Raw genomic sequence first — 24,182 nt, forward strand, 5'->3', positions numbered from 1 at the left:
ACATTAGTTACACTTCAATTTTGTTATAACATTGCTTGAGATTTTACATAAATACTAAAATTTACATCGAAAACTGTTTACAGTTTCTTCAACATATTGACATGAAAAGAAAAGAAATGGAATCAGAACATTGATTATATTAATTTATCGAAATTCAGAAGAAAAATTTATTATAATTACTATAGTATAGTGTTGTTGTTACAAGTTGGGTTGTGGCGTTATAGGTAGACTCCATAATGGCGTCTGTAAAGGAGGCGTGTTCGGAACAGAGAGCTGTCACTGAGTTTCCTTTGGTGGAAAACCAAAGCATCGCAGATATTTATAGGCGCTTGCAGAATAAAAGCACAGTGAGACGTTGAGCGAGGCGTCTGTTACCATCGAAATAAGATCGCTCAAACCTATTCGATCTCCCATGTGCCGGCCGGCCGGACTCAGCCGTGACTCCTGCAATACTGCAACGTGCGGACATTCTCATTGGAGGTGATCGAACGTCACCGCAGGTAGTGTTTACGCACTCCACCACTAGTTTGGCTACTCAAAGATGTGCGCCCGCCCTATTTCTCACAGCTTAGTAGGACATCACAAAGAGCAACAAAGGACCATCTATCGGAATTATTTGGTATTACGTGGCTGATCGTGATAATTTTTTAGCGAACATCGTCACAAGCGATGAAGCATGGGTTCATCACTTCGAAGTGGACACAGAATGGCAATCAATGGAGTGGGACCAAACCACCTCTCCTTCGAAGTTAAAGTTCAGTGCCGCACCGTATTCTGAGACTCTGAAGGGGTTATTCTGTTTGATGTCCTCCGTCATGGTGCAACGGTCAGCTTTGAAGTGTACTGTGCTGTCCACAGGAAAATGAAGAGACGACTTCAGAGTGTTCGCCGGCACAAAAATGCAAAGGACTTCTCCTTCCCCATAACAACGCAAGGCCTCACACACGTTTGCGTACCTGAGAGAAGTTCACGAAACTTCACTGGATTGTTCTTCCTCACCCATCCTACCGTGCGGATCTACATCTACATCTACATTTATACTCCGAAAGCCACCCAACGGTGTGTGGCGGAGGGCACTTTACGTGCCACTGTCATTACCTCCCTTTCCTGTTCCAGTCGCGTATGGTTCGCGGGAAGAACGACTGTCTGAAAGCCTCCGTGCGCGCTCTAATCTCTCTAATTTTACATTCGTGATCTCCTCGGGAGGTATAAGTAGGGGGAAGCAATATATTCGATACCTCATCCAGAAACGCACCCTCTCGAAACCTGGCGAGCAAGCTACACCGCGATGCAGAGCGCCTCTCTTGCAGAGTCTGCCACTTGTGTTTGTTAAACATCTCCGTAACGCTATCACGGTTACCAAATAACCCTGTGACGAAACGCGCCGCTCTTCTTTGGATCTTCTCTACCTCTTCTGTCAACCCGATCTGGTACGGATCCCACACTGATGAGCAATACTCAAGTATAGGTCGAACGAGTGTTTTGTAAGCCACCTCCTTTGTTGATGGACTACATTTTCTAAGGACTCTCCCAATGAATCTCAACCTGGTACCCGCCTTACCAACAATTAATTTTATATGATCATTCCACTTCAAATCGTTCCGCACGCATACTCCCAGATATTTTACAGAAGTAACAGCTACCAGTGTTTGTTCCGCTATCATATAATCATACAATAAAGGATCCTTCTTTCTATGTATTCGCAATACATTACATTTGTCTATGTTATGGGTCAGTTGCCATTCCCTGCACCAAGTGCCTATCCGCTGCAGATCTTCCTGCATTTCGCTACAATTTTCTAATGCTGCAACTTCTCTCTATACTACAGCATCATCCGCGAAAAGCCGCATGGGACTTCCGACACTATCTACTAGGTCATTTATATATATTGTGAAAAGCAATGGTCCCATAACACTCCCCTGTGGCACGCCATCTCTTTGTCCCAACGAACGATGAATTCCGCGGACAGCAGTACATGGATGATGTGGGCTCTTGACGATGTCGACCAGTAGAGAGACTCCATGCGGGCGTTCAGGCCTCCTAGTAAAACCGTCGCATTGAAAGGAGATTAAGACTTTGTAACAAAAAGCGAGGTGAATAATAAGGTGTACTGGAATCCTGCCTAAAACCAACGTCTTTATAGAAAAAATAGTGTGTTGCATTAGTTATCGAACGCATCTCGTATCCCTTCGTACCTCCAGATGTATGAGATAAATCCATTCGGTAGGGATATGAAATATGTTAACATGTTCCACACTGTCGAGTGAATCCTGGATAGCGACAAATTTTTGTGACGTTACACTGACAATGAAATAAAGCATTTTTTTTTTCGAAAAAGAAGAACCTCATACAGGAAATTTGCTTCGTTCAAAGTTTTTTAAGAAATGTTGCTAAACTGTATTGTCACAAGGTGGTTTCGTGAACGAATTCCGTGCATTCAGTTACACGTTACTACAGCTTTCACTGTGCGCTGCTTCCTTTTTCGTTGATTTGTTGTACACTGGTGATTCTTCAAATAATAAGAACGTCAACCGTTAATGTCAATCTCAAATGAAGGAAAATAGAGAAAATTTTGAATTTACTTATGGGAGGAAACCGGTTAAGTATTGTTAGCCTAGTGTTTGGTAGCAAAGGCGTGAGCTTTGGGCTTAGCGTGGTGGCGCGGTCCGCCAACGGGCGCGCCAGCTGCCTGGTAGCGTTGGGCAGACGCGCCACGCGCCGCCCGCGCTTTTTCGCGAGTAGTGGAGCGCGACGGCCGGGGCCGGAGTTTGTTGTCGGCGGCAACTTGGGCCAACTCCAGCCTGAAAGTTAACTACCAGCACTAGGGCGGCCGCCGCCCAAATTGTTTAAAACTTGGGACCAACATGCGGCCGCAGCGCGCCGCTCGGTCAAGGCCGCGCCGCACACAGCTGATCGCCGGCGCAGGTGGTCGCCTCGACCCACCACAAACACCAGCGCAGTGACGTCTCACGCCTTCCATTACCATCCTAAATGCATCATTTGCTGAAGTAATCAAACGTTCTACGCAATCTAAAAAAGCTGAAACGTAGCTAGGAGATTATGTGTCGACCCGGCTGGATCATGAGATCGGCACTTTGAGATAATGAGCAAGACTATTGGATCGTCGTGGAGTTAATTTACAGCGTGTGAGCCTGATATGTATCTGATTGAGCCTTATAATATCCATACGAATGGTAGTCCCGCCAGTACGTCAGTCACATGTTGAGTCGCGAGTCTGGTGCCAATAAGGGTGCGATGCGAGGTCACTTACATCATTGGGATTTCAACGCTGAGGACATCCAAAAACTAAATACTTATCCCTCACAGAAGCTACAGCCTGACTAAAGCGCTACTGAGAACGGGAGAACGCTCAATGACGGCAGCACGGTAGCCGACGCTACAGTATCCTGAGTAGAAGTTGTTCGTTCAGCGGTGCGTAATAAAAGTCTGCAGAGATCAGACAAACAATACAGTCGGACGCATTGCAGTTCGATCTGATCGTGGAAGGACATACATTTCTGAAAGTCAGTTTATTCGGCCTAAGGAAAGGTACAAGCAGTCTAGTGGAAGAGAGAGAATTATTTTTTGGAGAGTTTAAACCATTGTACGACAGTTTACGATTAGATCCTCATGATGTCTGAGTCTGCGTCTGATTTTGAAAATGATCGATGCTGGCTTGAGAGTACCCTGCACCTATTTACATTTAACTATATCGCCTGGGGAATAATTTGTAGTTACCTTGACGCAAGTAAGAGTGAACTCAACAATTTCTTTCCATTTTCAAAATATTTTGCCGTGGCCGAGCGTTTCTATGGCCTTCAGACCCGAACCGCGCTGCTGCTACGGTCGCAGGTTCGAATCCTGCCTCGGGCATGGATGTGTGTGATGTCCTTAGGTTAGTCACCGTCCTCCTTCAATCCAATCCTATGGTGGTAGTGTTTGGTAACAGTAGGTGGAAACTTCAACGCCATTGTAAGTTTTAGTGAGATCTGGGCGCTTGTTCAGATTGCCTAGAAGTTAAGACGACAGCTCGCTAAAAGGAAGAAAGGGCTGGAGTTCACTCTGACACAAACATTCATTAACCACAACATATTCACTGTTACTACTGCGTGACTGTTCTTTAAGAAGTGGTGTTTCCCAATGTTTTTACATCCCAGGCTTGTTGTCATCTATTCTTATGGCTCCTGCCACAGATGACACGCGGATTAGGCGACGTGGTTACAGCTGTTGTAAATCTGAGTAAAGAGCGAGTTTTACGTCGAATACGCTTCTCAGTTTCGCAGTTTCACTAACGTTCTGGTCGTATGTGTCTCTCAAGGCACATTGGCAGGGACAGGCAGCCAAAGATGAAATGCGTGAACGCGTTCTGGTACAGGTTATCCTCAAGGAAAAATGTTGCTGTACTTCGAACTATTGTCTAGAGATCACTTTGTCAAATAGTAACATAGTACTCGTCAGTTGAGAACATGTGGCCTACGGAAATGTTGACACACGTCCTTAGGTTCAAATGGTTAAATGGCTCTAAGCACTATGGGACTTTACATCTGAAGTCATCAGCCCCTCGACTTAGAACTACTTAAACCTAACTAACCTAAGGACATCACACACATCCATGCCCGAGACAGGATCCGAGCCTGCGACCGCAGCAGTAGCGCGGTTCTGGACTGAAGCGTCTGGAAACGCTCGGCCACAGCGGCTGGCCCTTAGGTTCAAGAAGTTTCTGTTCTATGAGGTGTAAGTCCCATCGAAAAAGAACAGTTCAAGAATTTTCGTGTTGTGTCCCACGTACTACCGACATTTATTAAGTTTAAGTCAGACATTTCAAAAGTAATGCTACATTTTCAAACAAACCATTTGTTTGGATCGATTATTCGTATTACAACAGACTAAGTTTTAGTTGCTTCTTCGGTGAGTACTGGTACAGGTTAGTTTGAACGTATTTTAACTTGGGTGCGGGCCTGCAAGAGAATGTCCAAACCACCGACTTATTGAAAATTTCATCGTTTTGTGTCTGCTAGGGCTGCACCACATTACATGTTTCCTTATTGGGTAGTTATAAACAATTACAACTCAGCAGCAAAAACACTGTCTTTAGAAATTGTATGTCTTGTATTCAAAATATATCTAACGTCATTTATTACCCGTAAACACGATAAAAGTCAGTTGTGCTTTACGTGTGCTAAGACGTCGCCTTTGAACAGATCATGGGATGACACTTGTGGAGTTAATGCAGCGGCCTTTTGCTTCATTACCGCCAAATATACATTATAGCTTTCAATTTCATCAGCTCTAAAACTTGTTCCTCGCTTTACTGTTATAGGCTATCTGACAAAGAGGATAACTGAAGAAACCGGCAGTGACAGTATGACAAAAACGCGATTAACAAATATAAGTATATACTTAGCGGCTGATAGTAACTGAAGTTGTGCCTGTTTCAACGTAAATGTAACCCTTGACATTAATTTTACGAGGAGACATCAAAAAGTAAGTTAGTCATTTTTATGGCAGGTCCAATAACTTTTATTGTCACTTCAGAGTGACACAGATATACAACTCCGTTTTCCAACATAGTCACCCAGTCACTGTAGACCACGGTCGGAACGTTCTATCAGTCGTTGAACTTCCCGACTAGAAATCCGCTTTTTCCAGCGAATCTGGGTGAATTTAGACATTTCCCCACAACTATGGAGGATGCTGCTAGTTGCTGTCACATTTCTCTCCCATGCTGTGGTGCGCCTATCATCCGTTGAGCAGGAAACCTGCGACTGCGAAAAGTCACTCTTGTTGTGAAACGGGCTCAACATGGGACGACATGTGCGACGACAATTGTATGTTAATTTTTTAAGTTTCTGCGTATTTCGACAGAATTCGTTTGTGATCCTCCTATCTGCGCTACAGACAGAAGCTTAGACGATATATATTAGATAATGTGATCATTAGTACCCTAATATCTACCAACTTCAGTGTGTTAGTTGCTTTTTCCTTGTGTTTCACAGTCTTTTCGCGAAAACGTCACATAGTGCACTATCTGATATTTTCTCCACTGTCGTAACTGCATTTTGATGTTGGCTACAGCTGTCAATATAGACTACCTGTTTTGCGGCCAAGAATTCACCAGCCGCTATCATTAATGCGTCGCGCGCATTTGATCAGTGTCTGGTTCACCATGCTGTCTCGGAAACTAGTGCGCTGCGCGTTGTGCTATACGACAGACTCGTCACGATACGTACATATGAAGGGTTTATTTCAATAATGGTACAAGTCCATTACCTCCACTTTTCTGCCTATAATGCTTCTGAGGTTAATGATTCAAACAAACAGAAAGAAAGGTTCATCTCTAGCAAGAAGCCACATGCTTGAATATTTCTGGTATCTCAACTGCAGATTTTTTCAGCGCTCATTCAACTTTACGACTCTGTATCTCACAACGAGCAAAAATGGACTTGTCCCAATATTGAAATAAGCCCTTCATATGCAAGTTGTTAAGAACTGAGACTTTTAGTTCTCATACCGGCATTACCACAAAGCTTTCGCATTAATTCAGATATTAAGCATATAAATATGGGTATATTTGTTGAAAAATAGAAGTAATTTCTACATCAGGTAAAAACTGCTAGGTTCTCTTTTTCTAATTGAATCTTAACTGCTGAATATTATTGCTGCTCGTCATTATGAAAGCTATTTCTTTCAGCGTAGAAGGAGTCTTTGCACCAAAACACGTCCAGAATATCTAAATATATGTTTATACTGTTCTCAGTAAGTGACTTGCAAGTGAAGAAAATTTAGGAGGAGAGGTAAATACATGCTTAATTGCAGAATTAGTGTGAAAGGTTTGTCGAAATCACGCTATGAAGAAAGACGTCCTAATTTCTGAAGAAATAATACACCTGTCCCTGGCTTTTGTTGGGTGAGTGAGTATCGACCAGTACTTATTTTCCAAATTATTTAGTATTAGCTAACCTCTGTGAATCACTGAGCTAGATAGTTATTTCTTCGCACGGTCAAGTCGTTTCGAACTGAACCTTAAAACTGTTTACGAGCTGACATTCTGTTAAGCAGGCACCCAAAACTCTTCGGATTGCCAAATCGATGACAGCAGTAAAGCAAAATGACTTAACTTGCCGGCCGGAGTGGCCGAACGGTTCTAGGCGCTACAGCCTGGAGCCGCCAGACCGCTACGGTCGCAGATTCGAATCCTGCCTCGGGCATGGATGTGTGTGATGTCCTTAGGTTAGTTAGGTTTAAGTAGTTCTAAGTTCTAGGGGACTGATGACCTCAGAAGTTAAGTCCCATAGTGCTCAGAGCCATTTGAATCGTTTTGACTTAGCTTCATACCAAGAAATTGTTAAAGACATTGCACCAAATTAAAACAAAATATTTAACGCCAGATCTACTGTTTGTAAAAAACTTGAATTATAAAATTTAGTACATAATATTTAACTAGAAGAGTGGTACGAAGAGCTGTTTGACGAAAATTTCAGCGAAACAGCCGCCTCGAACCACCGGGCAGGCGTATGTCCATTTGACCGGCAGCCCTTTACATAAGAGCGGAGGCCGTTTGTTTGATGGCGGAAGATCCGGCGGTCAGTCGCACCTGTCCAGTCGGCACCAGAAACGCATTAAATCTTGCCATTTCTAATTAAATTAATAGCCCTAAAATTAGCACTCGTTAATTAATGAAGTTGGACCAAGTCGGCTGCGCTCGAATGTGATTAATGCGGCAGGCGGCGCCGGCAACTTTCTGCCCTCTCCGCCGACTGGTCTGGCGCCCTTTGTGATCAGCGCCGCCCCTGCGAGGCAGGACGCCCGCGCAACAGCAAGGCGCCGAGGGCCGGAACCAGTCGGTAACTCTGGTTTCTCCTGTTGTCTAAAAACGTGTACAAACCATTTCGATAATGACACACCGATAGAAAAATTTGGGCGGAAGAATTTTTTGACCCCATAGTGTGAAAGGAATAGAGGACCCATTTTCGTCGTATTGATACACACTCTTTAGCTCATTTCGATAGCTACAGGGAGCATCAGGAGAAGTGGTCAGTATCCAGGGACATGACAGGAACACTCAGCTGAAGCAAAAAACTTCATACGGAGATGTGCCGTATTCCAGATTGTTTCCTAGATAGCACAAGCTTTATAGATGTGCGAGGGAACATCTCAGCAATTCTTTATCCCTGAATTGGCTGTGGTAGTATAGTTAGCTGTCGAGCAAGATCGCCTGCTCTAACGCCATTTGATTTTTGTTTATAGGATTCACTGAAGTCTGATGTGTACAAGTGAGAGCGGAAAACGCGAGACAAACTATTTGGTCGCATTATGGACGCTCTTGCCATCATTATGGAACGTCTCAATACAAGCAAAACAACATGGTCTCGCAAGAGCGTCCAAATGCAGTGTAGTTGACGGTGCAATATTGGAACATCTATTGTGGACAGTACAACAGCTTTATTGCGATGTATACCATCATATTTAGAGGTTAATGTGTTAAAAACAGTGCTTTCCAGTTGATACTTTGTTAAAAGGCATGTCATAATGTTTAATAAATATTGTAAGTATACAGGGTGGTCCATTCATAGTGACCGGACCAAGTATCTCATGAAATAAGCATCAAACGAAAAAAACTACATAGAACGAAGCTCGTCTAGTTTGAAGGGGAAAATCAGATGGGTCTATGGTTGGCTCGCTAGATGGCGCTGCCATAGGTCAAACTGATATTAACTGCGTTTTTTAAAAAATGGACCCCCATTTTTTTATTAATATTCGTGTAGTACGTAAAGGAACATGAAAGTTTTATTTGGACCACTTTTTTCGCTTTGTGACGGATAGCGGTGTAATAGTCACAAACGTATAAGTGCGTGGTATCACGTAACATTCCGCCGGTACGGACGGTATTTATTTCTTGATAAATCACCCGTGTTAAAATGGACCGTTTAACAATTGCGGAAAAGGTCGATATGGTGTTCATATATGGCTGTTGTGATCAAAATGCCCAACGGTCGTGTGCTATGTATGCTGCTCGGTATCCTGGACTACATCATCCAAGTGTCCGGACCGTTCGCTGGATAGTTACGTTATTTAAGGAAATAGGAAGTGTTCAGCCACATATGAAACGTCAACCACGACAGTTCTGCTAATGGGCACAAGAGAAATTACGGGCCGATGACAAATTTTTTGCAGGCGTTCTATTTAACGACGAAGCGTCTTTCACCAAAAGGGGTAACGTAAACCGGGATAATATGCACTATTGGGCAACGGAAAATTCACAATGGCTCCGACAAGTGGAACATTAGTCACTTTGGCGGGTTAATGTATGGTGCGGCATTATGGGAGGAAGGATAATTGGCCCCCATTTAATCGATGGCAATCTAAATGGTTCAATGTATGCTGATTTCCTACGTAATGATCTACCGATGTTACTACAAGATGTTTCACTGCATGACAGAATGGCGATGTACTTCCAACATGATGGATGTCCGGCACATAGCTCGCGTGCGGTTGAAGCGGTATTGAATAACATATTTCATGACAGGTGGATAGGTCGAGGAAGCACCATACCATGGCCCGCACGTTCACCGGATCTGACGTCCCCGGATTTCTTTCTATGGGGAAAGCTGAAGGATATTTGCTATCGTGATCCACCGACAACGCCTGACAACATGCGTCAGCGCATTGTCAATGCATGTGCGAACATTACGGAAGGCGAACTACTAGCTGTTGAGAAGAAGTCGTTACACGTATGGCCAAATGCATTGAGGTTGACGGACATCATTTTGAGAATTTATTGCATTAATGTGGTATTTACAGGTAATCACGCTGTAACAGCATGCATTCTCAGAAATGATAAGTTCACATTGGAACAACCGAAATAAAGTGTTCAAACGTACCTACGTTCTGTATTTTAATTTAATAAACCTACCTGTTACCAACTGTTCGTCTAAAATTGTGAGCCTGTTACAGCGCCATCTATCACAAAGCGAAAAAAGTGGTCCAACTAAAACATTCATATTTGTTTACGTACTACACGAACATGTAATAAAAAATGGGGGTTCCTTTTTTAAAAAAACGCAGTTTATATCCGATTGACCTATGGCAGCGCCATCTAGCGGGCCAACCATAGCGCCATCTGGTTTCCGCCTTCAAGCTAGACAAGTTTTGTTCTTTGTAGTTTTTTCGTTTGACGTTTATTTCGTGAGATATTTGGACCGGTCACGATCAATGGCCCACCCCGTATATACCTGACAATGTACTGAATATTACAGAAAACAAGCAAGATTATACGAGGGCGCGGTGAGAAGTAATGCCTCCGAATTTTTTATTATTCTGTCAATGTTGGCTAAGGTAGTTCATGTCATGCATATTCCTCGGTCGACTTTCCCACTTCGCTGACGAAAGCATGGCGATATAAAAAGTAACTATGTCGATGCTTGAAAAACAGCGTGCTTTAATCGAGTTTCTAACCGCAGAAAACCTGCCTCCAATTGAAATCCATAGAAGAATGAAAGCAGTGTACGGTGAAGATTGTATCTACATCAGTAATGTACTGCATTGGGTTGTTCGTGCTCGTAATGAAGAAAACGTTACTGCTAACCTCATGGAGAGTAACTGAGGTCAGAGTGGACGACCGCATACCGCAACCAACGAAACTTGTTGGAATCTGGTTCGTAATTATATCAGAGAAATCTTCTCTGATGAGTTCATAAACCGATACCGATGTGTCCCATCGTTCGCCGTACGCGCTCGTCCACTCTTAGGTTTTCTTCCCTTTATTGACTTTCGATTCCCCCCGAAGGAGGCGGGCTGACAGCAGCTTATTAGGCCGCTCTTCAGCCTACAGATTTTTTAAAACAGAAGGAGAAGATAATAAACAATAAAAGCAGGCGATAGAAACGGTGACAAATTGTAAAAATGGCGGAAAATTCTGGAAGTTAAAAGATAAAACAAAGAGTTGGCGATGCTAATAAAATACACAGGAAGCAGACAGGTAAAATAGTAGACAGGCAATTAAAAAAACACGGCGACAGTCTGGTTTCTGTTCGCAAGAGATATAAAAAATCACAACCAGCGAAAGTATGATTTCTTTTCGCAATACTTCGGAAAAGACGCACAACACTTAACACTCACTTAAAACACTGTACTAAGAAGGTGGCACGAAGATGAGACACCGCAGCCAACGGCAGTTGGGGGGAGGGGAGGACCTGGACAGATGAGGGTATAAACGAAGTGGGGGGGAGGAGCTGACAGAGGGAGAGGACTCATAGGGGGGGGGGGGGAGGGCAGGGCAGACACGAGAGGGGGTGGGGAAAGGAAGAGGAGGGCCGGAGTGGCCGAGCGGTTCTAGGCGCTACAGCCTGGAGCCGCCGGACCTCTACGGTAGCAGGTTCGAATCCTGCCTCGGGCATGGATGTGTGTGATGTCCTTAGGTTAGTTAGGTTTAGGTAGTTCTAAGTTCTAGGGGACTGATGACCTCAGAAGTTACGTCCCATAGTGCTCAGAGCCATTTGAACCATTTGACCTGTTTCTATCTGCTCCTGTGTACGCCTTACAATCCAGTATCTGATTTCGGAATCTCTGTCTGATCGTTCTGTAATCTAGCCGAAATCTTCCCGTACACTCCGGCCCTTTACAAGTATAACACCTCAACTTGTGGTTCTTGACTACCCTTGACCACAGGGGCCACTCGATCCAGATATAGATCATCTACATCTACATCCATACTCCGCAAGCCACCTAACGGTGTGTGGCAGAGGGTACTTTGAGTACCTCTATCGGTTCTCCCTTCTATACCAGTCTCGTATGGTTCGTGGAAAGAAAGATATAGTTGCCCATAGATTGCAAAGATGGGAAGATGCCATTTCCAAACCGCACTCATGTCAATGGACATCATATAGTCATCCAGCAGAACTGACATGTTGTTACCTTTGAATGTCGAACAAGCACCCACAAGCCCAACAGACGGAGGCACATAATAAGACACTAGGTTCCAGTATTGTTCCTCTTCGAGAGACGAGTCCAGATGTGTCACCGATTCCATTTCGTCTCATTTAAACTTCTCTCCCAACTACCTGAAAGGTTTAGTGTTGGCAAGCGGTATATATTTGTCCATGTGGCCTCCGAAAAAAAAGTTAACGTTTAATATTCCGTCGATAACGAGTTCATTAGATATGTAGATGGACTTTGGTAGTTTGAAAGACAGGGCAGGAATTCGGATTTAAGTTTTCAAAGGTACAATCTCAGCATTTAGTTTAAACACTTTAGTAAAATCAAGAAAAAAAATCTTCTGATATATGCGTCCATTGTGTAACCACTGAGAGATCTCTGTGAACCATGGTCTTCGATGTGATCGTTGCCGTCGGTATGTATCAAGATATAGGGTACCCTGTTCATTCTAGGAGAGATCTTATTCCATGCTTAGAGTAACCAAAGGCAATGACAGTGTATGTGAGTCCATGATAATCTCCGTGCCTTGTGACGTGCGACGAGAAGAGGAAAACATACAAGGTGCTAGCTACTGAAGCGGCAGTGAGGAGGTGGAGTCTGGTCGATCACTGGTTGCTGTTTTCCTGTATTGCAATGCTCCACTGTGGTCTGGTATGCACTGTTAAATTTCACGCTACCGTGACTTCAACAGGGTGTTGCACATAGCAGTTAATTCTGGCAATGTACGCCCGTTACCCCTTTTAAAACGTGGTCTGGTATCCACTGTTAAATTTCACGCTAACGTGACTTCAACAGGGTGTTGCTCATAGCAGTTAATTCTGGCAATGTACTCTTGTTACCCCTTTTAAAACGTGGCACGTTAATAGCTCAGTGCTTGTACGACATCGGAGACCACGCGTCATCGCGTCATCCACTCCATCTTCATCCTCCATAAACCACTAACATGGCGTGTCTTGATCATTAAGCACTTGACTGGTGTGCAAGTTCTGGCGCCGTCCAGTCCCATGATGCTTCTCACTCCACCATCCACCATGACCGCAGGAGTGTTCTCTCTCCAACACATTATCTCCCCCTAAATCAATTGCTTTTAAGTGTAAATTTCGGTCACTGATACGTGATAGTTTATTTTGTAATTTATTGCGTGAAGTCCGCAGCTCGTGGTCTCGTGGTAGCGTTCTCGCTTCCCAAGCACGGGGACCCGGGTTCGATTCCCGGCGGAGTCAGGGACTTTCCCCTACCTCGAGATGACTGGGTGTTGTTGTGTCGTCATCATCATCATCCTTCATCCCTATTACGGTCGGAGGAAGGCAACGGCAAACCACCTCCACTAGGACCTTGGCTAGTACAGCGCTGCGGGTCTCCCACATCGTCCTCTACGCACCGTCGAGGAGTATGGGACTTCATCATCACTGGGTAATAATAATATTGGTTTGAAAAATCTTTATTTTCCCTAATCCCTTAGAAAAGTAAAATAGCAGTAGTGATGCTTTATTATACACGTAACAAGATGTTTGTTGAAAGTCAAGCGTAAAGTCCTTTATATTACAGTGTGAGTAAAAATTTTCTTGGCGTTTTTCCAACGTTCGACTACTGAAGATAGTGGTCTTTGAGAATGACGACGGGTATGTCACAACCTTGGCATATTGGTGCACCAGGATGACGAGAGCTCAAGCCCCCAAGGATAGTTTAGGCTCGTCACTGTAAAATGTCACCCCAGCTGTCCTTTAATTGGCCGGACTGGACAGGCACACAGTACATATTACAGAGCGAAGTGGTGCAGTCTTTGGCTCACTGGGCTCGTATTTGGGAGGACGACAGTTTAAATGTGCGTCTGACCATCCAGATTTAGGATTTCCGTGACTTCCCTAAATCACTCCAGACAAATATTAGGATGGTTCTTTTGAAAGAGTACGGCCGATACCTTACCATATCCTTGACACAATCCGAGCTTGTGCTCCGTGTCCAATGATCTCGATGTCAACGGGACGTTCAATGAAATCTTCCTTCCTTCTTACTTCCAAAGTACGTAATCTTGGTCGGTAGGGACGTTTGAACAATGAAGACGTAAATAAAGAGAACTGACAAATTGAAGACTCAAGAGAACATGTGACTCTGCAGTTATCGCTAAGCTAGATAACACTCAAAGTTGTTCAGAATTGTTTTTATGAAGAAATATTATTGTAGAGTGTATGTTTAGCATTCCAGAAGAGGTCAATATGCTGCGGAAATAAAATTACTAACAAATAATTTGACTGGCAAGGTGAAGAATCTGAAATAGCCAACGAGATTTATGAACATATACATAGAAAACTGTGGAGAACAGTAAAATAGACTTATAAACCAGTGTAGACACTTTGGTATAAGACAAGACTTGTTTGGGTACGTAAGCAACGGTAATCAGTCAGTTATTCCCAGTAGGCAGATGGAGTGTTCAATCCAGCCACTACCACCGATAAAAAATGGAAATGAGCGTATGGGATCGTTGGTCGGGAGGCCCAATCCGGGGATGTTCGACCGCCAAGTGGCAAATCTTATTTCATTCGACGCAACATTGGGCGACTTGCGCGCCGGTGATGAGGATGAAATGATGATGAGGACAACACAACACCCAGTCCACGAGCGGAAAATGTTTCCGACCCATCGAGGAATCGATCCCGGGTCCACTTGCATGGAAGGCGAGCACGTTACCACCCAACTTTTTTTATTTTTTTTATTTTGTTCGATATAGTTCGTTGTGTTTGGCCTGGGTGGACGTGATAAGACATCTGTTCAAGTGGATCTTTGATTCCTTACTCAGTTTTTTTGTTACAGAGAGCACGCAGCCCTCTGACCGAACACGCTGCGCTACCGTTCCGGTGCTAAGCAGACGGACACTACCACCGCTATAGCATGGACATGCACACAATAGCCACTGCCTTAACATCTGGTTATGCTGTCCGTCATTGCTTGTTGCCTCAACACTCTCAACTGATCAATCCATCGACTCACATCGCCTTACAATGACATGTATAAAAGCACTCCTATAAAATTTTGCCTGTCAGTTTATTGATTTAGTTGTTGTGTGATGGCTAACACCTAGGAACGTGACGTTGAGACATTAAGCATATTATTAGTTTCTTCTCTTATCGTAGCATCTGATGGAAAAAATATTAATTTTGTGAGTATAGGTTTTGGAGAGGATAACGTTAATCAATCGAACCATTTTCGAAAACCGATATATTACTCGTCTCCGTACCTGAGGCAACTAATTCATGCCTGTGGCTCTCGATATGGATGTGAGCCAGTTCGTTTCATGTTGGATAATGAAAGTTTCACTGCGAATATTTAGCCGTCAGGGGAATGAGAGGTGGTTTTGTACAGTTCCTGAACTCTACTCTTCGCGCCAGTGTCCTGTACTAAACGTCTAACCTCTTTGCAGTGTCTGATGAAGTGAGGGTTTGTGAGGATAGTGATAGTCATTCGTCCAGAGGATGTCGGACATGGAGCTTGATCGTCCCCTTGATGGTATTCTAGATCAACAGGCCATGTACCGACACCAAGTTTCACCTTCTTCATTCACTAGCCATCATCGTACAGTGCAAAAATAGCGGTACACACATCCATTACACTCATCTACACTCTAAAAATGCACATATGACACAAGTTTCACTAAACTGCAAGGAAAGGGCGCAGTAAGTGTGAGGGAAGAACAATCTTTCGCCGGTCGTGGTGGCCGAGCGGTTCTAGGAGTTTCAGTCTGGAAACGCGAGACCGCTGCGGTCGCTGGTTCAAATCCTTCCTCGGGCATGGATGTGTGTGATGTCCTTTGGTTAGTAATGTTTAAGTAGTTCTGAGTTCCAGGGGACTGATGACCTCAGAAGCTAAGTCCCATAGTGCTCAGAGCCATTTGAACCATTTGATTTGAACAATTTTTCTGTCAGGTGGCTGAAAGTATTCCTTTCGGTATCCCGGTTAACAGTGGCTTACGGCATTTATATTTATCTTTTTACACATTTGTTTTGTGAAAATAATATGATTGTAATGTACTCGATTTTTATTCATACGGGAGATGCACTTAAACTTGTTAGTATTTAACTTGAATTCCGTTTTCAGGTGCAAATTATCAGAATTAATAAATGTGGACAAGAATGATATTTTCATTCTGCATGACCGGCACACAGTTTTAACCTCCCAGGAAGTTTCAAATGTGATCAACATTAATTATCTTTGGAATGTGGGGCTTAACAAGGAATGTGCAGTGCAACATAGAGAGCCTGTCATAGTGGTTGAAACGCTGGGAGTTCTTATACCAAGGCTTATTCATACGCCCAGAGTAATTTTATTCATACTGAGTTACCACGAAAGTCGATGTAGGCACTGTGGGTTTGTCATCTCGTGATTTTTTGGCTATTTAGTGTTAGTACTAAATGATTTCTGATAGCACAGGTAGTCTAGGGGAGTAGTTAAGCGTTGTGGATGGGTGTACATTTGCTGCAGAAGGAGGCTCTACAGGAGACCTAATAGCGTGGCTGGTGTCTGTGGATAAGTCAGCAGCCAGTTAGACAGGAGAGCAGGGTGCGCGCTGAGCGGCTGGCAGAGTTCAGCCACCCCGGCCGGCTGGCCGCCGCGGGCTTCTCCCCTCCCCTCCCCTTCCCCCCCCCCCTCCCCTCCTCGCCGCTCACTCCTCCGCCCACCTGGCTGTGCGCTTAATTAAAGCAGCCTGCCACACTCAGGCGTCCGTCAGTGCTCAGCAGCCAAGCAGCGCCTCCAAACCGTAGACCTCGCGTTGGCGGCGCACGTGTGTAGATCACGCAGCTGAAAGGTCACATTAGTGACAGGCAGAATCGGAAACTTTACAGACTCGAGACCTTTATATACCAATCAGAACGGAGAACTTTATGAGAACAGCCTAGCTGTTGGGAAACACCACATGCTTCAGCCATGCTACCGGCTGTAATCGTAAAGTCCACAGTTCTGAGATGTGCTTCTAGCATGTGTGTGTTCTTAATGTCGAATTTCATATCACCGCCTGTGCCTCTGAGGAAAAGAGTTCTATGTAAATGAAGCACAGATAGGTCCATTACTGACGCTACTTTCTCTGATAAACTCAACTTTTTCCGTAATTTTTTTTCTAAAAAAGCAGAACTTAGGATTGTACTGATAAAGGTAGCGTAGTTCTACGAAAATGAGTTGGTATTCTCGAGGACGGCTGTTGAAATCTCCTTCCAGTGATACAGGTCGTGTTTTACATGCCTTTTAAAAGTCACCCAAGGTGAATGCCATCACGATTCGTTTTAACGGACACAGCCGATTTCCTTTTCTAGCCTTCTCCAGTCCTCTGTCTCTGACTACTTGTCTTCGACACGAAGTTGAACACTAATCTACTTTCTGTTCTTTTTAATTTTCGGTTGGCATATTTTCTTTGCCAAGTAGTCTGTCTCAAGCGTTTTTGCGGGTATTATTGGGTTAAATAAACTGAGTCATTATTTATTATAGTCTCACATCGTCCCTGGAAAGTGAAATGACTTTCTATTCGTTGTTGATCATACTTTTGTGATGCTCTCAAATTAAGAATTTTTAAATACATCCTTCAATGCATTCTTCTCTTCTTATAATAAGTGAAGCCTTTGCCCGCAATCCGGTAGAAATACATTGCTGAAACATGCGCAAACGAATACACATCCGATAACCAGAACTACCAAAACTTTTCCACGTTCTCCCAGTGCTGCCACAAGAGCCCATCCTCAACTACAAGAAGTTCGACGAAGGGATTCAGTTAGAGAGAGAACAAACAGTGACAGTGATATTTTCCTATGACTTTATAACACTCAGTATAGAACTCGGAAATGCTTCGCAGTTTCCAAAAATGTACTGGAACTAGATATGCGTCCAAATCTCTCTCTAGCCCCGCTCCCTCTCTATCTTCTACTCCCCCTCTCATTGCTCATGTTCTCCTTCATCCCCGCTAATCTCTGTCCATCTTCTCCTCATCCTTCTCTCTCTCTCTCTCTCTCTCTCTCTCTCTCTCTCTATCTCTATCTACCTCCTCCTCACTCCCACCCTCTCTGTCTATCTTCTCCTTCCACTCTGTATAGAATTATTCTCCCCTTCCCTTTCTTTCTATACCCTCCTCCCACTTATCACTAATCATGAGCATTGTTTGTTGTTATTTCAAAGCCGCTTAAAACGTTTGGATGAAACGTTACGGCTCATGAGAGGGATATCTGCCGCGTGTATGCGGATAGTAACTTCAATGACAGTAATTTGCATATATTTAACCTCCGAATGAGCAGAATTACAAAGTTCCGGACGTTTCATATTCTAAAATAGAATTATGATCACAGGCCGATAAGCTATAAATACAACTTTTCCGTTTTATGTTTAAACAGATTACAAGGATGAAAACAAAACAATATATTGTTCGTACATAATTTTTGTTTGATGCGATCCTTCAACTCAGGAATGGTGGCCAGAATTTGCATGGATTTCTTGCGACAGACATTTCCCGGTAGATTAATTTCCCGGTTTGGTGACATTTCCTGGCCGCCCCGCTCACCTGACCTTTCATGTGAAGACGTTTTCCTTTGGGGCTACCTGAAGCAACAAGTGTTCCGAACACGTTGTGCCACCATTCCTCAGTTGAAGGATCGCATCAGAACTGCCGTCGGCAATGTCCCAGGGAATACGTTACGCCGAGTTATGGAAAGCTTCCAACGCCGCCTAGATGAATGTGTTGTGCAGAGGGGGTATCATTTGACAGGTGTCATATTCAAAAAGTAATTCACTCAATGGACAATGAATACACATTAGTAAAAGGCATTCCTTTAATTATTAATTGACATAAGAGGTAATAAGTAGATTACCGTTACTGCTTGATGGTGTGTTTGTAATATCTTACCATGGACGCTACAACACCCTGTATTTAACAACAGAGTAGTATTACAGGCAAGTGACACAAGGATAACAAATATCTCAGACAAGATGAGAATAAAAGCTTTTGAAATATGGTGCTACAGGAGAACGCTGAAGATTAAATTGGTGACCCGCCCGCACAGCCGCACGTGTTAGCTTGACCGTTTCCGGGCCGGGAAGTTTTATCGGCCACGGATTGAATGCACCCGGTGGATTAATAGCGAGGAGTCAGTATGCTGGCCGGCCTAGACGTGGTTCGTAGCCGGTTTCCACATCGCACTAGATGAATAGTGGACTTGTTCCCATACTTTGCCTTGGATACACGCTATGCAAACATTTAGAACACTTTCTCACACTTGCACACAAAATTCACTTTATACGCTGAAAGATTGCGTATGCTACTTCTGTCGTGGAAGATACATAGGGGATTGATGATCTTAGCTATTCGGTTCCCTAAAACACTTACGGAGCATCAGCATTAAACTGGATGATAGAATAACTACTGAGTAGGTACTGAATCGAATGCTAGAATAATTTCAGGAGTGTGTAGATTACAGTAGGTAGTCAGTGATAAAGACGCTTGCATAGGACGAACTTGCATTGAGAGCAACCTCAGACCAGTACTCAGATTGGAGACCCCATCAACAGTTGCATCAAAATGCTGTCCCCTCTGCGTGCTACACTACACTCTGTTCGTGGAAGCGTTGTTTGACTTCTATTTCGATAGTTGGCAATGCAGATAGGGCGCTGGTCGAGGTCATCCAAATTCTACCCTTTAGCATTCGTCGCCTGTCTGGGGTTACAATTTAAATACTTATGAGCACGTACGTGAAAAATACGAGAATATACACTGCCCGAAAAAAATCGCCACACAAAGAAAAAGTTGTGCAACGTAAACGAAAGTTGGTAGGCATCTTCCTACATCTGAAAGATGGTGTCTGTTCAGACTTCGCGCCAGCCGCGAAAAGAATGGCGCTATTAGTGGAACTAAAAGATTTGGAAATCACGTTTGCTTTAAATGGACGCTTTAAATGGACGCAGTCTTTGAGACCGGATGTGGTGAGTTGATGTTAGTGAAGAATGCCTTCAAGGAAACGAAGGTGCAGTTATCAACACCTCACTGAGTTTGAACGAGGTCGTGTAATACGACTCAGAAGTTATGTGTTCTTTCTGTGATAATGCAGAAAGACTTAGCCAAAATTTAACAACTGTACAGTACTACTGGCGGCGACAGTCACGAGAATATATGGTTGCAAGTATACCGGGTTCCGGACGACCACATGACACCACCGAATAGGAAGACCATCTTGTTCTGTGTATGGCTTTGATGCCTCGTGTTGCATTTGAGCGGAAGTTGCCAATACAGTGACACAAAGAACTGTTACAAATCGCTTACTTTATGGATAGCTCCTAGGCAGGCGGTAGCGTGCATTTCAGTGACACCAAACCACATCTATTTGTGACGCCAGTGGTGGCAAACAAGAGCTCATTGGACGACGAGGTGGAGGTCTGTTGTGTTTTCTGATGAAAACTGGTTCTACCACGGTGCTAGTGATGTGTTGGTCTGGAGGCTAGGTGAGCGCCTGAAGCCAACCTTTCTGCATACTAGACACAAAAGACCCATATCTGGAATTATATTCTGGGGTGCTCTTACGTGTAACAGCAGTAGCACTGCCGTCATTATCCCACGCACTCTAACAACAAACTCTGGTGATTCGACGTGTTGTGCTGCCATTCATGAACAACATCTCAGGGGCTATTATCGAACAGGACAACCGGCCACATACAGCTGTTGTAATTCAATATACTTTACAGAGGTCGACATTTTGTCTTGGCCTCCTCGGTTACCAGATCTACCTCCAATCGAGCTCATATGCGACAAAGTTGGAAGGGGACTCATTATGAGTCTCCATTTGGACGAATCGTACAGTATTTAGATTTGTGGGACATTTTAACATGATTGCACACCAGTGTCGCACTGCATGGGAATGTGAGCGAAAGCGTACTTGTCATCAAGGTTCCGATCTACCACGTCTAACCACCGTAGGTGGGGATTGCCATATTGTGCACCAAGCACATAGTAATCCCTTTACAGCTGCGCCTACCACCCGAGAACAAGCAACAGTCTCCCTGCAACATTCTGTATCAGTCCGTATCATTGGCTGGATACTTGCAGCAGCTGGACTCGGGAATTATCGTCCTATGTGTAGTTTGCCGTTAACACCACATCACGGATTACTACGCTTGAAGTGACGCCGTGACCGGCAAGCATGGACTATTGATCAATGGCGTCACATTACGTTCAGAGATAAATCGCGTTTCTGCACCATCCTGGCTGACGATCGTCGGGCAGTATGAAGGCCACGTGTGGAGAGGCCTCGTTCTCCTAAAGTTTTGGATGGGTACGACGGTGGGGATCCATCAGGTATGACTTCAGGTCACGTATGCTAATGACTGAGATAACTCTGTGGCACAGGACATTCTACGACGACTTGTATTACCTCTCATACGACAGTGTTCTGGTGCCACTTTTGAACAGCACAACGCTCGTTCACATTGGTAATGTGTCTCTATGGACTGACTCTGTGATGTTGAGGTACTCCCGGCGTCAACAAGAACACCACACATGTCCAAAACGAATATGTGTGGGATCAGCCCGGTGCCAGCATCCAGGATATCACGGACAGCTGTGAGCCAGCATGTCTCAGTAAAGGACACAACGGTTTTATGACACCGTTCCCAACCGTGTTAGTGCATGCATCCGGCCCAGAGCGGGTCCAATATGATACTGATAAGTGGGCTCGTACTGCCAAGTTCTTTGAACTCCATTTTCCAATCACTTATTACGGATTCTTAATCCACGAAGTCTCATTTCGTTCGTGCCTCCCCTTCTCGGTACCTCATTTCTTTGGTCGGGTTATATGGTTTATCGATGGTATAATTTAATTTACGTGCTGACATGGTGGCATGAAGTTTGAATCTCGTCGGTTTGATGTGTTTAAAAATATAATAACTGGTCGTTTGGACGAAGATTTGACCATATCATGGGCTTGAAAACGGGCTCACCAACAGTCGTCTACGTAAAAATAGTCCCTCTGATCGGGCCGGACAGTGTATAAAGCATTGTCTGGCCTTTGGCAGGTGACACTGAAATGGGAACTGGCTCTAAAGCCTCTTCACTATGATACAAAAGTGTCTGTATTTCTTACTTACTGCTGGACTCGCATTCGGGAGGGCGACGGTTCAATCCCGCGTCCATCCATCCTGATTTAGGTTTTCCGTGATTTCCCTAAATCGCTCCAGGCAAATGCTGGGATGGTTCCTTTGAAAGGGCACGGCCGGCTTCCTTCCCCGTCCTTCCCTAATCCAATGAGACCGATGACGTCGCTGTTTGGTCTCCTTCCCCAAACAACCCAACCCAACTTACTGCTGAATCACATTTAAGTTGCTTTGTAATGCATATAAAATTATGAGACAGAAAAAGGACTTAACGATCACTGGTGAAAGGAAATGTTAAAAGAAAATATAGTATTCAAAGTATAAACTGTTAATGCAGAGCCAGCTGGGGTGGCAGAGCGGTTCTAGGCGCTTCAGTCTTTAACCGCGCGACCGCTACGATCGCAGGTTCGAGTCCTGCCTCAGGCATGGATGTTAGGTTTAAGTAGTTCTAAGTTCTAGGGGACTGATGACCTCAGACGTTGAGTCCCATAGTGCTCAGAGCCATTTGAACAATTTTTTGTTAATGCAGACTGCCTTTGTAATAATATGACTAAATGAATGGCAGAAATATACCAGTCATCTAACACGAACATATATTGGAGACATTGATCGAATAATAGGACTTCACTGCTTCACTGCTAACAAGAAAAATAAATAGTGACGCGAGTGAGTGAGAGTGATTGACGAGTAATGGATGGGCGACAGTAGAGCACGTGATACCGCGACTTATGATTAATAAACAAACGAAATATCTGTTCATCCAACTACTTGATTTTCCGGTTCTTCTGAGGCTTCACCACTGAGTAAATACTTTTATTAACATGGTCGAACGAAGACTGTCGGATAATCGCGTCTTCGCTGTCTGAAGTATACATAAAAACTGAGGGTGGTCTCTATCTCTACTTCCTACTTAATGAATATATGTAGAGAAAATCAATCTACGAGCGAAATGTGATTAACTTTTGTGACTAACATAACTGGGTTAGTTGCTAGGCTCTGGCGACATTTCAACCGTGGGTTTCATTACGCAGGCGCATCCCTGTGTGTGAAAGGGGGCTTCTCCCCTCAAAGGCTTCGTTACAACGGAAATGGCCGTTTGGGCAATTGGTAACTTATTACTGCCAATTATCACTGAGCAGCGAACTTCGTCCGTACTAGAAAACATTATTAAGTTATTGGATCTCGACCCGTCAGGAACGCAGACAAAAATAATACTTAAATTTAGGAATTTCATAACTGATAACGTTTTGATATTAATTTTTTCCTGATACAGGAACCCCTTGAAGACGTGGCATCACATTCGTCCTATTAGGAGCGCACACACACACACACACACACACACACACACACACACACAGAGAGAGAGAGAGAGAGAGGGAGAGAGAGAGAGGGAGGAGAGAGGAAGGGAGGGAGAGAGAGAGAGAGAGAGAGAGAGAGAGAGAGGGAGATCGAGCTACAATGGAGAGTCTCCAGATCGTAGTAGACAGCAGCTCTCTAAAAGGATCATAGTCTGTTACTGATTCGGTCTAATTGCTCTGTATACCAGATATGTCCTGACTTTGTACATACAGGTATTTTATCAGATTGTACTTCACTTCTGTAGCTACACTTCTCAATAACCGTAATATTGAGACCGTATGGTACATTATATACAATATATTCAGGTTATGAGTTGCTGAAATTATCTAACTGTAATGGAGATATTACTATGGTGAGGTGCTGGAACTTTAATTTTTGTTGCTTGTGTGCATGCAGCCTCATGCCTTTGTACATATTCTAGCCTCTCGCTCTTCAGTCTGTTCGTGGAAACGAAGTCCATTCCGGTGAGACGAAAATTTGGACTGTGATCTAATTCTTCTTTTACAAATCATACATGAGATTCTTTACTCATAACGAAATTTTAAAGCCAGTATTGTGTGTTCCTATGTCCTCTTGTAAATAGAGCAAGACTTTGGTGGTGTATTCCGTGTGAGTTCTAACCTGTATTCCCATCCCTTGGTGGTCTTTCACTACGAATTTATGACCCTGAGGGCCTGTCAAAGGTGTTCTATAGAAGAACTGGAAAGGGGCACATGCAACAATACACAGGAACTTTGAAGGTTAAGCAGCGACTACAGTTTTGATAGCCGACATTGATA

The sequence above is a fragment of the Schistocerca piceifrons genome, chromosome 1, assembly GCF_021461385.2.
Source record: "Schistocerca piceifrons isolate TAMUIC-IGC-003096 chromosome 1, iqSchPice1.1, whole genome shotgun sequence".
Classification (NCBI taxonomy): Eukaryota; Metazoa; Arthropoda; class Insecta; order Orthoptera; family Acrididae; genus Schistocerca; species Schistocerca piceifrons.